This window comes from Talpa occidentalis, unplaced genomic scaffold (assembly GCF_014898055.3).
Source record: "Talpa occidentalis isolate TD23 unplaced genomic scaffold, MPIMG_talOcc4v2.1 talOcc4.9, whole genome shotgun sequence".
Lineage (NCBI taxonomy): Eukaryota > Metazoa > Chordata > Mammalia > Eulipotyphla > Talpidae > Talpa > Talpa occidentalis.
Window position 1 is genome coordinate 72,336,181 of NW_023605305.1, and position 12,361 is coordinate 72,348,541.

Below are 12,361 nucleotides of genomic sequence, written 5' to 3' on the forward strand. Positions count from 1 at the left end.
CCAAAACAAAGAGACACCCCACCGACTGGGAGAAAATTTTTACACACAACACCAATGATAAAGGACTGAACAAAACAAAAACAAAGTAAATAATCTAGTCAAAAAATGGGCAGAAGAGCTCAAAAGGAACTTCTCCAAAGAGGAAATGCAAATGGCCAACAGGCATATGAAAAAATGTTCAGCATTACTTGTAATCAAGGAAATGCAAATTAAAACTACAATGAGATACATCTTACACCAGTGAGAATGGCACATATTAAAAAAACTAGCAACAACAAATGTGGGTGAGGATGTGGAGAAAAAGGAACTCTCCTGCACTGCTGGTGGGAGTGCAAACTGGTCCAACCACTATGGAGAGCTGTGTGGAGATTCCTCAACCGGCTAAAGATGGGGCTGCTAAAGATATGATCCAGCAATTCCACTCCAAGGTATTTACCCAAAGGACACAGAAACATTAATTCAAAAGGGCACCTGCACCACTATGTTCATAGCAGCACTATTTACAATGGCTAAGCTATGCAAACAACCCAAATGCCCAGAAATAGATGACTGGATGAAGAAAAATGGTACATATACACAGTGGCTTATTACTCAGCAATCAAAAAAGATAAACTCATGCAATTTGCAGCGACATGGATGGAGCCAGAAGGGATCATGCTCAGCAAAATAAGCCAGAAAGAAAAAGAAAAATACCGGATGGTCTCACTCATAGCAGGAATTCAGAATACCTAAATAGGGGACCAGGAAAAAGACTAATTATAATAAAGTGAAAATCAAAATCAACAAGCAACTATAAACCAAAAACACACTACAGCAGGGGTTGGGAATAGGAGGGATTAGGGTCAAAATAAGGGGAGTGGGAGTTGTCTGGGGACTAAAACCAAGATGAAAATGCATATATTGTGCAAAAATGAAAAATGATGTAAAAATATATAAAATAAAAAAAATAATTGGGTTCCTATAATTCATGTAATTATATGAAATATACACACTCCTCTCGTGTCAATTTATTTTTTTATTTTTATTTTTTTTAAAGATTTATTTATTTATTTGTACATACAAGCACTGGGTACAATCAGAAGCGCGGGAGGGTGAGAGAATTCACCAGAGCCAGAGCGGGGAGCAGAGCAGGCAGAAGGACCAAAGTACACTGCTGAGGGGAACAGCGGGCGGCAGGAGGGGTCTGCGCGCCATGTGGGACCCTCCTCTGGTGGCCGTGGCCGGGGAGCAGCTGGGATCGAACTGGCGCTGCAGAGGCTGTGGGCAGCTTCGCAACCCAGTGCTCAACCGCTGCGCCACCGGGGAGGCCCTCTCTTGTGTCAATTTAAAGAAATTACACCAGCTCCCATATTCTCTATCCTGAATTATCAAGAAATCACTTGGAGTCAGACTGTCAATGGAGGCTCCGAACATCCCTTCAGGGCCCCCTTTTTTCTGTTTTCTCTGTTATCATTTTTGGTCTGACCACAGGCTGTTTGCAGACTAGGGATGTGTATTTTCTCACAAGTGGCAAGACTGTTTTATCACTGGGTCTAAGACTCCATGGTGGCTGCAACTGTTCAAAGGGATAATTGACCAGAATTTTTAAATAAAGCCTCTCCAGGTAAACAGGAACTGGAGGCGGTGAGACAGTCTTCCTGAGTCTTCTGAGTATCGTCAGAATTCTCACCTAGGCCCCATTCTCCCACAAAAATGATTGTGTGCTCGGGTGAACATGGGGTAATGGTTGTTATATCTGGTAAACTTAAGCATTGAACCAGTTGTAAAGCCTCTGGGGTGTGGGGCCTTTCCAGGGCAGAAGAATGCCTGAGCAATGGCGTTCCCTGTCGTCGGTGCAGAAGAAGGGCTCTTATGGGCTAGTTTGTCTTTTTACACAAGGAAAGAAGAAACACTATCAGGTACATTCTACTGGTGTGAAACAGGGCTGGAGAGGCCAAGTGATGGCAGAGTTGGAATGGGCTGGTGCAGATATGCACCCCAGCTTCCTAATGCACCTCAATCTGCAGCACCAAGGGGTGCACCTGTTCCGTCAGCTGCCCGTGCAGGAAGACTCAGGAAGACAGTGGGGATTCAGCACGCTTTGCCCGAGCATAGCATTGCTGGGCGTCCATGGCACACATGCGGCACCTGCACCAGCAGCACACACATGCTTCCTGGCTCAAAGCCAGTTCAGAACTTGGGGGCCTGAGTTTTGATGTGGTTTTAGACACACTCAACAATAAATGCCAGGAGAGGCAGAGGGTGATGATTGTGCCTGTTGCTCCGCATTCGGTGGCTGCCCGGCCTGTGATGGGAGTAGAGACTGATCTTCCCTCAGTGGGCTGCAGCCCCTGTCCCTCTCCTCAGCAGGTTGCTGTGAGCTGACGGATTTTTAAATGGACTGCATTGCCTTTTTTTTTTAAGATTTATTTATTTATACAAGCACTGGGTACAGTCAGAAGCGCGGGAGGGTGAGAGAATTCACCAGAGCCAGAGCGGGGAGCAGAGCAGGCAGAAGGACCGAAGTACACAGCTGAGGGGAGCAGCGGGCGGCAGGAGAGGTCTGCGCGCCATGTGGGACCCTCCTCCGGTGGCCGGGGAGCAGCCGGGGATCGAACTGGCGCTGCAGAGCCTGCGGGCAGCTTCGCAACCCAGCGCTCAACTGCTGCGCCACTGGGGAGGCCCTGCATTGTTTTTTGCCTTTTAAACTATCCCAAGCTCCTAAGCTGTGACTCCCTTATCTTATTAATGATAAAATGTGGTCAAAAATACTTTCAAAGTCAAATATTTGGGATTTGAAAATAAATCATTTGTGCTTTGGGATTCTGAATGATTCTTGTCCATGCGTGGAGGCTGTTTTAGTTGTGTGTCTCACAGGAAAGAAGCCTCCAGGAGGAGAGGTTTGGTCAGGTCGAGCTCTGGCCTGTAACCCTATATCTGACAGTGAGCCCTGAGCTTTTGGAGCAGCCTGAGCAGGACCCGGTGCCACCTGAGGCAGAGAACAGCAATGCCTCAACTTCCTGACCTGGGGTGAGAAAACACCTTTGGTTGAATCTCTGCCCTTTGGTTGGTGAAAACCAACCAAGTTTCTTTTTCTCAAAAGAAACTTTTAAGAAACACTTTTAGGTAAAGAAATAAAGAGTAAAGGAACTGGATATAGTTCATAGATTAGATTTGTTTCTCAAAGCATCATTAGACTCTAGCTTGAGTGTTGCCCCCAATTTTTTATTACCATCTTGGACATATTTTCATCACCTGGGCTTCCCATTATACTTTCTCATCTTGACTGAATTTGGGCTCTGCTGCTACCCTACCTTATGTTATTTCTATTATTCTGACTCCTCAGTATACAAAGTCCTTCCCCAACAGGATCTCAAAACTTCTCTGAGCTGTATTGTAGAGCAGGCATAGATGCACTGATGCTCTTCTGTGCTGAGTTAATTCTTCCTAGAGGTCTCCTTCCCCTTGCATTGCCTCCAGTTTTAATCCCACTTCTTAACTGTTAGCTTATTTGTTAAAGCAGCTCCCAAGCTGTAATGCTTGTAAAGTAAGCAGAACAGATACCTGCTTTCATTAGTAACTCATTTTAATTTCAGAAGCCAGTCTGCATCTCATTCACACCTTCCAAAATGCACAAGACTCCTCTTCACTCCCCAGGGAAAAGCAAATGCTCTGAGTGAGAGCACCACCATCCAGTTCTAGATCATCTCTCTCATCACCTAGCTGAATTCCTAAATTCAAGTCCAGCACACTTTTTAGCCCTTCCTCTTATCACAAGGGTGCACAGATTAGGATGCCTCACACCTGTCCTTCTACTGGGTGAGCTTCTCTAAGAGGCAAAATGGAGCGGTTAGAACATAAACTTGGCTAGTCACTGGGTTTCTCCAAACCTCATTTGTAAAATGGGGTTAATAATAGCGGGATTGTTGCAAGGATTAAATGAGGTAGTAGATGTAAAATGCTTAAAAGTTTACTTATCACATAGTTACAGCCTTTGTTAGTTACTATGATTATTCATTAACTTTTTTTTTTTTAAAAGATTTATTTATTTATTTATACCAGCACTGGGTATGGTCAGAAACGCAGGAGGGTGAGAGAATTCACCAGAGCAAGAACGGGGAACAGAACAGGCAGACTGACGAAATACACTGCTGAGGGGAGCAGCGGGCGCGGCAGGAGAGGTCTGTCGCACCATGTGGGACCCTCGCTGGCGGCTGGGAATCAAACCGGCGCAGCAGAGGCTGTGGGCAGCTTCGCAGCCTAGTGCTCAACCGCTGTGCCACCAGGGAAGGCCCAATTATTCATTAACTTTTAAGATTGTGTATATAGAGTATATGAGAGTGATGGAGGACAAGAATAGAAAGACTGGAAAGAAGGTGCCCCAAGACCAGAACCTGACATGGGGGGTAAAGGCAGGAGGTGGGGGTAAAGGCAAATGACATGACCATTAACCCAGCTGTAGAGGTTGGGACCCTTAGGCACCAGTAACTTATCACAAGGCATAAGACCCAGGCAGGATCAGATGCTATAGGAAGTGGAGCACAGACCTGAGGGTAAAGATATGGAGATTGAGCCCATTCTGGAATCTCTGGCCCCTTTCTAGTTTTGCCTAGTTTTCCAACATCGGCAACAAACAGGCCACTCCACAGAGGAGTGAGCCCTCCCAAAGAGAAAAGGACTGTATCAGTGCAGTCTGCAGAGGCTTGGAGCAGCACTCCATCTGCCCACCTGTGCCTATGCAGGTGCCTCTTTTCACCAACTCTCTCCCTCTGCAGGGCAGCAGCTTCCTGCCTGCCAGTGACCTATACCATGCCAGGACTTCTCTTTACTGACCTCCCTCTGCGTAGACAGCTCTCCTTGAGGTTTCTCTTAGCAAACCTGTCCCTTTGGGGCAGCTCTTCCTGCCCACTTGTCTATGCAAATGTCCTTCATTCTTCTTCTTCTTTTTAAAAAGATTTTATTTATTTAACAAGCACTGGGTACAGTCAGAAGTGCAGGAGGGTGAGAGAATTCACCAGAGCCAGAGCCGGGAACAGAACAGGTAGAATGACGAAATACACTGCTGAGGGGAGCGGTGGGCATGGCAGGAGAGGTCTGAACACCATGTGGGACCTTCGCCTGCTCCCGAGGATAGAACCAGCGCTGCAGAGGCTGCGGACAGCTTTGCAGGCCAGCACTCAATCGCTGCTCCACCAGGGGAGGCCCTGTCCATAATTCTTCTACCCCCTTTTCCTAATAAACCTGTTCTCGAAATATAACTACTGTCTCTGTCTTGTGGAGAAACTCGCTGTGTGCTGCTGAAACGGGAGCTCTGGTGAAACCTTTCCCAGAATGAACCCAAGGACCCCGCACTCCAAACCCACCAACTCCAAAACCAACATCAAGAGCACCATACACACAACAGCTCAATCCTCAAAGTTCCCCTTTTTTCATTTTCCTATTATACATACACACCATAAAACACAGGTGTGTGTAAACATACATACATATATATGTATGTACCTATCCACTGTTTATTTTCCTGTTTATTTATTTATTTTTCCCTTGACACTGAATTCCTCAAGGGCAAAAACTGTGCACAATTTAGCAAATACTGGCCCAACACCGTCCCCATTTAGGGCTCAAATGTTCCCCAACTGGAGGGTGGCCAGGTAGGAACACTGCCCCTTGGGCTGGCTAGGTCTCATTTCTGACTTTGCTATTCAATAGATGTGTGATTCTGGCCAAATTATTGACCTCTACCTACCTTCTCTCATTAGGATGTTGCCAAGATTAAAGTAATAATATATGCAAGCCACTCAGCATGGTGTCTGGCATCTCTTCCTTCATCATCTGGAATTGCTGGCTATTGTTAAATTTCCTCCCGGCCAGTTTCACAGCAGAGATTTAGAAGGGCATTTTCTATTTCAGCTGGATTCTTTGTTGCCATAAATTCTATTCTTAATCTGCACTGATAAGGAATTTAGTATAACTCAGTAATTTAGCGGTAAAGAAATCAAGGACTCTTCAGTATCTTTAAAGTCTGTATGACAAACCAGCTGGTAAAGCGACCAGATTTAATCTCTGCCAGGTCTAAAGTTGTCAGCAAAGCCTAAGTGAGCTCTCCCAAAGATCTTGTGGAAGCTCTTTGGTATGTATAGACTATATTCTTACCAATTGTAAACACTGAAGCGTCCTTGAAATAAACTAGATATGGGGGGCTCCTGGGTGGCACAGGGGTTTAAGTTGCAGCACTGTGAAGCTATCTGCAGCCACTGCAGCATGGCCAGAGTTCAATCCCAGGCCGGCCAGGGAGCTAACCCACATGGCGCAGCAGACCTCTGTATCATCCACTGCTCCCCTCAGTTCCCCACTCTCTCATCCCCAACCCCCCCCGCACCTCTGTTCTGTACCCCAGTTCTTGTATGCATAAATAAATCTTCAAAAAAGTTATGAAAAAACACCTTGTGTTAAAAAAATAATGACCTTGTGCCTCATTATAAAAGTCCAAGGGGGTGTAAAGCTCTGAAATACCACAACTGTTCTAGAAAATTTCTGGTCATTTTCTAAGTTTTAGAATAAGAAATTATTTAAATTCATACACTGCTTCTAGTGTATGATGTTGAATAGCATCTTAGCTGCTAACACTATGACTATGAATAAGCAACTGCTTTTTGATGCTAATTCTAACTCTGGTGCTAAAGAACAGCCCCAGACGTTAAGGGGCACTGGTGTGAGCAACATGTGCACACATACACATATGTACAACACACACAACACACCATTTTCAAGGTTACTGAGACTGTAACTAAAGCATAAACATTTAATGATGTCAATTAAATCTCAGTCACAAAACAGCAGGTTCAAATTTCAATGGATGATGATAAATCTTCCTTAAGTGTGACAGAAAGTCAAATCCCATTATCATTTCATTTACTTCATTATCATTTCGTTTCTTAGTTCAAAATTTCATTTGTGGCCCACTGAATAGCTACTACTTGAGCAAGTCTTACTTCTTTTTTATTAATATTTTTTCTTATATCGTGTAGTCCCCATAGTTCTCCTGCTACCATATTATCCGTGCACCATCACCAAATTCCCTTGTGTTCATCCCTCTCCTGCTCGTGCCCCCCTATACCCCACCTTTGCTGTATGCCTCAGTTCTATGGTTAGCTTGCTAGTTTTGTAAAAAAGCCTTACTTTCTGCTAGGACTTGAAATAATGTAAAAAGAGTGAAGTTACATTAAATTAACAGAAACAGTAATACGATTATTAAGCAATACTACATTGCCTGTTGCTAACAGAAAATGACTCATTACAAATGGAAAGGAGAGAAAAGGGAACAACTAATTTGATTTCCACATAATAAAGCAAGATGGGGAGGAACTATGCCATTAATTTATGACAATACCTGTAGAAGGAAAAAAAACTGTAGTGTTTGAGGAAGAAGTCAATGTAATAGTCTACTTTAGAGAATAAGGTCAAACATACACAGCTGAACTCTCTAGCTTTTACAGTTGGCTGGAAATCTCATGAGGGCCACTGAACCAGTAAATCTCATTAGATAGAGCTGTAATGAATAACCTCTGTGCATTTAAAAGTATCCTTCAACCCCCATATGCACCCAACAACACAGCCCCAAAATATATGAAACCAAAATTGATACAAAGGGAGAAATAGGTAATTAAGCAAGAATAACTGATGTTTTCAATACCCTATTTTCAATAATGGATAGAACAACTTGATAATTACATGAATAACGAAAGAGAGTATTTGAACCACACCACTTAACCAATTAGACAACAACAGAATATAAATTCTTCTCAAGTGCACATGGAACATTATCCAGGAAACATCATATACTAGATCATAAAACAAGTACCATGATATATTGGGTTGTCGGAAAAATGATGATGCTTTTCAAGCAAAAATGCGTCATGACTTCTCTGGCAACCCAATATTTAAAATGACTGAAATCATACAAAGTATTTTCTCCAACTACAATGGAAATGGAATTAGAAATCTAAGAAAGAAATTTGGAAAATTCACAAATATGTGGGATTTAAACAAGCAATGGATCAAAAGAGAAATCATTAGTGTAAACTAGAAAATACTTCAAGATGAATGAAATAAAAATCACGACATACCAAAATTTATAGTCCAAATTGCAGTTGGAAGAAAATTTATATCTGCAAATATCTATATTAAAAAGAAAGATCTGAAATCAATAACCTAAACTTTTACTGTAAGGAGAGAGAAATAAGTAAAAATGAATAGACTAGTTCAAAGCAAGCACAGGGAGAAATTAATAAAGATCTGAGTAAAAATTTAGGAAGTAGGGAAGAAGAAAAAAAGGCAAATCAATAAAACCAAAAGATGGTTCTATGCAAACTGGTCAACAAAACTGACAAACCATTAGACTAAGTTAAACAAACAAACAAAAAAGACTTACTACAGTCAGGAATAAAAGGAAGACATTACTACCAAATCCTAGAGAAATAAGAAGCCCACAAATTAGATAACCTAAAAGAGAGACAAATTCCTAGAAAGACACCAGTTATCAAAATTGACTCAATTAGAAATAGAAAATCTGAACAGACTTATACCAAGAGTGAGTCAGTAATCAACAAACTTCCCAAAAAGAAAAGCCCAGGACCTCATGGCTTTACTAGTGAATTTTACCAAGCATCTTATTAAGAATTAACATCAATTCGTTTTTCCAAACTCTTCCAAAAAACAAAATAGGAGGGGACATTTCAAATTCATTACATGAGGCCAGCGTTACACTGATGTCAGAAAAAGTCAGAAAATTACAGACTAATACCCTTTATGAATACAGATGCAAAAATCCCAGCAAAATACTAGCAAGCTGAATCTAGCAATACATATAAACAAAGTCCCATTATGATCAACTGAGTTTTTTTTAAAGATTTATCAAGAGCTGGGGTACAGGCCAGAGATGCGGGGGGTGAGACAGACAGAGCAGGGAACAGACAAGGCAGACTGACTGAAACACACTGCTGAGGGGAGCAGCGGGCGAGACAGGAGAGCTCCCTGGCCGGCTGGGAATATTGAACTCGTGCTACAGGGGCTGCTGTTTGCTTCATAGTGCGGTGCTTAACCCCTTGCGCCTCCAGGAAGGCCCCTGATCAACTGGGATTTAACCCAGGAATGCAAGGTTGTCTCAACACATGAAACTAAGTCAATGCAATATATCATATTGCTAGAATAAATAAGACAAAAAACATACAATCACTGCAATAGCACAGAAAAAGCTTTTAGATACTCTTTTGTGGTAAAAACACCGAACAAGCTAGATTAGAAGTGAACTTTTTAAACCTGATAAAGGGCATCTATGAAAATGCCACAGCTAATGTCATTCTGAATGGTGAGACTAAAAGCTTTCCCCCCCAAGATTATGAACAGGACATTCAACTTGCTCCACTTCTATTCCACATTATACTATTGGAGGGACTTCTGGTGGTGTAGTGGTTAAATGTCAGTGCTAACACCACTGACTGTGGCCTGAGTTTGATTGCTGGCCAGGGAGCTAGCCCACATATGGTGCAGACCCTTCTTGTCTTGCCTGCTGCTCCCCTCAGCAGTGTATTTCAGTAGACCCACCTGCTCTGCTCTTCCCATTTGGTCTCTGATGAATCTCATTACCTGCACCTCTGACCTACACCCCAGCTCTTCTATGGATAAATAAATAAAAATTCTACTATTGGAGCTTCTAGCTGGAGACAACTTGATTGAAAGGGAAGAAGCAAAACTATATACATGATAATGTATACACAAATAGGAACAGGAGGGGACACAAGGTACCCACTAAAAAACTATTAGAACTGTTGTTTCAGTAAGTTTCCAGGATAAAGGACCAATATACAAAAATCAATCCTATTTCTATATAAATTAAATAAATGGAAAGACATCCCCTGTTCATGGACTGGAAGACTTAATATTAAGACTGACAGTATTACTTAAAATCTGCAGACTCTATGTAATCCCAATTAAAAACCCACTTGCCTTTCTCTTTTTCTTTGCAGAGATTGAGAAACTTATTCTAAAATTATATGGAAATGCAAGGGATACTGAGTAGCCAAAATAATCTTGAAAAAGGACAAAGTTGGAGATTTCACATTTTCCAATTTCAAAACAATACAAAGCAACAGCAATCAATACCATGTGGCACAAGGACAGATACAGAACCACAAACCGGAATTGAGAGTTCAGAAATAAACTCATATTATGCTCTACTGTTTTCAATAAGGATGTCAAGACTACTCAATTGGGGGGAGAACAGCCTCTTCAGCAAATGGTGCTGGGACAAGTGAATATTGACATGCAAAAAATAAAGATGGATTACTATCTTACTCCATATACAAACATTAACTCAAAATAGATCAAAGACCTGAATATAAGAACTGAAACTATAAACTCTTGGAAGTTTTTGTGAACTTGAGTTAGGGAAGGGTTTTTTAAAATATGACTTGTAAAGCAAAAGCAACCATAGAATAAAGACCAATTGGATTTCGTTAAAATAAAAAACACTTAATGGTTTGAAAGATAATCTAAAAGTGAATTGGTAACTTACAGAATGGGAAATTTTATTTGCAAATCACGTATCTGAAAAGGGCCCACTGGAATAAAGTACTCTTACAACAACAAAGATAATCCAATTAAACATGGGCAAAAGATTGAATAAACATCTCTCTAAAGAAGATATACGAGTGGTCAACAAGCACATAAAAAACTGTTCAACTTTGCATGAGAGAAATGCAAATCAACACCACAAGAAGGTTAACACTTCACAACCCCTAGAAACAGCTATAATTTTTTTTAAAAGATTTATTTATTTATTTATGCAAGCACTGGGTACAGTCAGAAGCATGGGAGAGTGAGAGAATTCACCAGAGCCAGAGGGGAGAGCAGAGCAGGCAGACTGACAAAGTACACTGCTGAGGAGAGCAGCGGGAGGCAGGAGAGGTCTGTGCGCCATGTGGGACCCTCGCCTGGCAGCCGGTGATCGAACTGGTGCTACAGAGGCTGTGGGCAGCTTCGCAACCCAGTGTTCAACTGCTGTGCCACCAGGGAGGCCCAACAGCTATAATTTTTTAATAAAGGAAAATATCCAGTGCTGGTGAGGATGGAGAGAAATTGGAGTCCCTGTACATTGTCAGTAATGACAATGTGAAATTGTGCAAGCGCTTTGGAGAACAGTTTGGCAGTTTTTCAACAAGTTAAATATCGAGCTACCGTATGACCCAACAATTCTACCTCTACAGTTACCCAAGGAAACTGAAAACATAAGTCTACACAAAAACTTGTACACAAGTGTTCACAGCAGCACTATATATAATAGCCAAAAGATGGAAATAACCCAAATGTCCATCAATATGAGTGGATGAACAAAATGTTGTATATCATCATACAACAATAACATTCAGTCCCCAAAAAGAATGAAGTACTGAAACATTGTACAATACAGATGAACCTTGAAAACATTAAACTAAATCAAAGAAGCTAGACACCAAAGAACACGTTATGATTCCACTTATAAGAAGAAATGTCTAGAATAGGCAGATACATAGAGACAGAGTAGATAAGCAATTTCTTGGCTGCCATGGGGATGGAAGAGGAGAGGTTATTAATAGATATGGGACTTCTTTTTGGGATGATAAAAATGTTCTGGAATTAGATAGTTGTGATGGCTGCATAACTTTGCAGCTACACTAAAATCCACTGACATGGCTTACCCTTTAAAAGGGTAAATTTTAATGGTAGGTGAATTATATCTCAATTAAAAAAACTTCAACCATCCCCCCCCATTTTAGTGTAACTGCAGTAAGGGAACCTGTTGTCAAGGGAGTATGTTCTCATGCCTCAGGAATGAGGAGGTAGGAAGCTGACAATTCGCTGCTTAAAACATTTACACATACTGACAATCCCGCAAGCACAAATTAATAAAACATTTCAAATTTTCTCAATAAAACAAAATTCATTTACACATGTTCAGTTGATCTCATCAAACCTTTAGAACTTGCTGTTTAAGAAAATATCGCACAAAGTTGATAACAAAAAATAGATATACTACCAGTAGGTGTGTGTTTTGGAAATTTTTTCCTACACTCATCCCTTCATCCCACAAGTATTTATTGAGCACTTACTATGTGCAAAGCACTCTGCTATACAGTGGCAAGCAACACAGTTAAATGTCCTTGTTGCTGTGCAGCTGATGTTGTGATGGGAGCAGACTGACCAAAGGAACAAGAAATTAATTATCAGAGGTGAACAGAACAGCATCCTTGAAGAAAATAAAAGAAGTAACTCCACTGAGTGCCTAAAGAGGCACCAGCACACAGGAGGTCCCGTGTGTGTGTCCTATCCTGACACGGTGGGCACA

The 12,361-nt window shown here is 41.6% G+C and overlaps 1 protein-coding gene across 1 annotated transcript in view; it reads right to left on the bottom strand.

Moving 5' to 3' along the window:
• RNF130 (ring finger protein 130) overlaps positions 1-12,361 on the bottom strand; it is a 137,100-nt gene that overhangs the window by 16,856 nt on the left and 107,883 nt on the right. The window lies entirely within an intron of this gene.